At 47.2% G+C, this 4,041-nt stretch overlaps 1 non-coding gene across 1 annotated transcript; it reads left to right on the top strand.

Annotated features, from left to right (window-relative positions):
* Positions 1 to 3,270: 3,270 nt before the first annotated feature.
* LOC120693605 lies at positions 3,271 to 3,379 on the top strand. The gene has a single exon (XR_005683064.1). It is a non-coding gene; the product is annotated as a small nucleolar RNA R71 (small nucleolar RNA).
* The last annotated feature ends 662 nt before the right edge of the window (positions 3,380 to 4,041 follow it).

Here is a 4,041-nt window from a genome sequence, read left to right as displayed (position 1 = left end):
AAACACTCTGCCTACGGCTCTCCTCTTGTGGAACAAGAGGGATGGTTAGCGAATGGCAGTTATACAAATGATACCCCACGTTTGGCAACGGGGTTTCATTTGCATAACCAAGCGAAAAAAAAATCAAGGAGTCATCCAGGCCTTTCTTGAGTGTGTGGCCTTGAACCAAGTACGCCTCATCGATCATAACATGGGGCTCCTCAATGAAGGGAATGGGGTTCCCGTCTAAGATTCCCTTGTTTGATGCGATGCGGGTAACCAAAGAAGTGCATTCAATAGGACCCGTCATTCGAAAATTTGTGAGACATTGCTTAACCATTGCTTGTGCAGGGGAGATTCGGATTTTGTTGACCATGTCATATAATATCATCAACTCATCGTTCCGCACTGGTCGTGGATCATCTCTTGGAAAGAGAGTGATAGCCACCCACTTGTGCATCAAACGAAGAGTCGGATTTTGAATGTCATTGCACCGAGGTGCAAACTTGCCATGAACAACTTGACCCGAAATCAATCCCCAAAACTCATGTCGATCAAAACCGCGGCAAGCTTTATCAAGGGAAACTGGCAAGCGCGCACTAAAACCAAGAAAGTGACTGAAATTTCTCCAATTAAAATAGTGTTCAACTCCAAAAAGTCAGAAAGAAACATCATCGTCCACCTCCCGAAGAGTGCAAAGAAACTGGATGGTGAGGAGACGAGAACCATTCTCCTCAACGGGCACAAAACCATCCCATCCAACCGCATGCCAAACACGAGCAAAGTCGACGTCCATACATGTTTTCTCGAGGAGGTCCGGATCGAAGGCTCTGGTATGACCAAAGCTTCGATTCTTGATCATGGCGTAGGCTTGACGCTTGCGGTCATCGCGTAAGTCGAGGTACGGTGCATCGTCTTCATCTATCTCCATGTCCTCGGCTTGCGGGTCTGCAGCTTGCTCCTCGAATTGTTCTTCTTATTCATCTTGCTCATAGTCCGTCGTGGTCGGTGTTGGTGCAGGTTCGGGGGAATGATGAGAGCTCGACTCGCCCTGTGAACGGGACGAGCCCAACCTCGTCATCCTCTTGAGAGCTCCGGAAATTTTCCGTCCTGCACCTCTCATGCTTGCAACAAGAACGAACGAGAACAACTCGATTCGGGTTACGTTAGTGAAATGAAAATGAAACTCTTACCCGAAAGTTGTTCCTCCAAAAATGTGATCAATCTTGCAGCAAAGAATTGAGAGAGAGTGTGTTCTTGCAATCAAACTTGAATCAAAATCCAAAGGAAACCCGAGCAAGAATGTGTGAGAGGGAGTGAGAGTGAAGAGAGTGAGCATGAGAGCTCATCACCCCTCTCTCGGCCTCTATTTGAAGGAAATTGGACGAGTGCACCCGAGGAGGAGCCAGGCACAACGGTCAGGAAGCCGTTGGAGAAGGTGGGGCCCAGGAGTAGTTGGCCCTGGGTCGGCCGACCTGTGGGGTCGGCCGGCCCTAGGGTGGGCCCCCTGGTGCCCCTCTTTGGCCAGATGATTCCTCAACGGTCATAAACTTTGAAAATATAGTGCACGGCCAAAAGTTTGCTCGAAAAGATGTCCAAATTATTTTTCCCAAAGGATTTTAAAACTCAGATTATATTTTTGGTATTTTTGTGAAAAGGGAAAGGTGCTAGAAAAATTCCAGCATGCAGAAAACACTTTTGAAAATTTTCAAATATGCAGTGGGGAAAAACAAATGCGGTGCAAAGAAAATTTGAAAAAGGAGAAAAGCAAATATGAGATAAATACCAATTTACCTTTGGCAAGGGCGCGTCGTTTTAAGTCCAACGAGCACGACTCCTCTCCACCATTCTTACCATTGGTCGTCTCATCCTGGAGAACTGGACGAGGCCGAACTCTCGACCTTCCGCCACACCTTCTTTGCATTCTTCTTTCTTCTAGGTGTGGAGGGTCGGTGTTCTGGCTGGAGTTCTGGTGCACCCCATAGTGCTTGCCCTTCACTGTCTTGTTGGATCATGAAGTGCTGCTCTTTCCTTTTCTTAAACCTGAAAAACATGTCCTCCCATCCGACACGGAAACAGATTTCTCCCTTTCCGACATCGATCCTTGCCTTGGCAGAATTTAGGAAAGGTCGCCCAAGAACGAGGTCGACTCCAAGGTCGCCCTCCATATCCATTACCACAAAGTCGGCAAGGACGAAGGAGTCTCGTACTCGTACGAAAATGTGTTTGGCTATCCCATCGGGATACTGAATGGTTGAATCTACAAGTTGTACGAGCACAGTTGTTGGGGAAAGAGCAGGATATTCAAGTGCTTCATATATTACCTTGGCCATTATATTCACGCTTGCCCCCAGATCGCATAGGCATCGCTCGAAGTGTTTGATGTAGATCGAGCAGCTGATCATTGGGACCCCTGGATCTTCTTGCACGGCTGCCACCATGCCATCCTAGACGTCATTCCTTGGGGGAGTGTACCTGCCTGCATGGTTATTGCGTGGTGGCCTTCGGGACGAGTTACCCTGTCCGGTAGACACCATGCTGACATTTTCAATGGGAGACTCGGGTTGCCCCGGGATCTTGCCGCTCTCAACAGCAGGTAAAGCAGCAGCAATTTGTGCAAGCTGGGTTTCGATCATTTTGTTGAAACTTAACTGGTTTTTAAGAGTTGAAGACAAAGTTTCAAGTTTAACATTTATAATTTCCAGGGATTTGTCATTGGCCAAAACCTTTTTATTTATATTTTCATTGATTTTAACTTGGCCAAGGACAAGTTCTCTCAAGGGAGGTTGGTTCGAATTGAAATTCGAATTATTAGAAGGATTGTAGTTATTACCTCCCTGAAAAGGTGGACGTGACTGGTTCCACCCCTGGCGTCCTTGTTGTGGACGGTACCCGTTGTTGTTGTTGTTGAGGTATGCGCAGTCTTCATGGGTTTTGGGGCAGTCATTCCCCGAATGTCTATCGTTACCACAGACTTCGCATGTGTAGTGCGATCCCATGGCGTAAACGGGAGCATGAATCGGTTGTTTGCTCCCTTCCTCCATTTTCTTGATGAGGAGGTCCAGCTTTGCGGCAATCATATCCATCTCCTTGACGGTATGCATACCCTTCGTGTGGGGTTGGAGTCGTTCATCGCTCCACCCCTAGTTGGAGACCATCTTCTCGACCAATGCTTTGGCTTTGGCGATAGTCAGGTCGAGGAAGGCTCCTCCAGCAGCAGCACCATCAATATTGGCTCGAGATGTCATTGTGAGCCCGTTGTAGAAGCTTTGCAGGACGAGCCACTTGTCCATGCCGTGGTGAGGACAGGCCAGGATGTATTCTTGCAGCCTCTCCCAAGCTTCTGGGATGGATTCCATCCCCGTCTGCTGGAAACTTGATATTCTTCCACGCAGGGCATTTGTTTTGCCCAATGGGAAGAATTTTGCGAGGAATGCCTTGGAGCATTTGGCCCAGGTGTCGATGTCCTTTTCTTTATAAAACCACTATTTCGCCTTCCCCTGGAGGGAAAAGGGAAACGGACGAAGCTTGACAACGTCGGTGGTGACACCCCATATAACAACGGTGTCGCAGAGCTCCAGAAAATTCTACAAATGTGCATTTGCGTCCTCGTTCGGCTGGCCACAGAATGGGCTAGCCTGCATGTAACACCCTAATTTAAATTTTCCTATTTAATAATAAATTTAATTGGCTTTATTTAATTTTCTAGGATTTAATTTGCTTAGCCTTGCATTTATAATTTAGTTTTGCTTCATAAAGTAATTAAAATTTATCTTAGGTTCAACCTGTTGTTGCATTCATGCTGGAGCATTGTTTTATTTGGTTGAGTGCATAGGGTTTGAATTCAAATTGGAGTTTGAATTCAATTAGTTTGAGTGAAGTTTGAAAAGAAAGGAAATAGGAAAAAAATAGAAAATAGGAAACCCGAAACCAGCCCAAACCCTGCTTCGGCCCAGCCCGCTCCCTTTCCTTCTCTTCCCCGGCCCAGAACGCTCGCGCGCAACCCAGCACCCACCTCTCCTTTCCCTCGGGCAGCCCAGCAGAATGGCGCCAGCCCAACTG

This window comes from Panicum virgatum, chromosome 9N (assembly GCF_016808335.1).
Source record: "Panicum virgatum strain AP13 chromosome 9N, P.virgatum_v5, whole genome shotgun sequence".
NCBI lineage: Eukaryota > Viridiplantae > Streptophyta > Magnoliopsida > Poales > Poaceae > Panicum > Panicum virgatum.
Note: the sequence above shows the minus strand (reverse complement) of the source record. Positions and strands in the feature narration are given on the sequence as shown.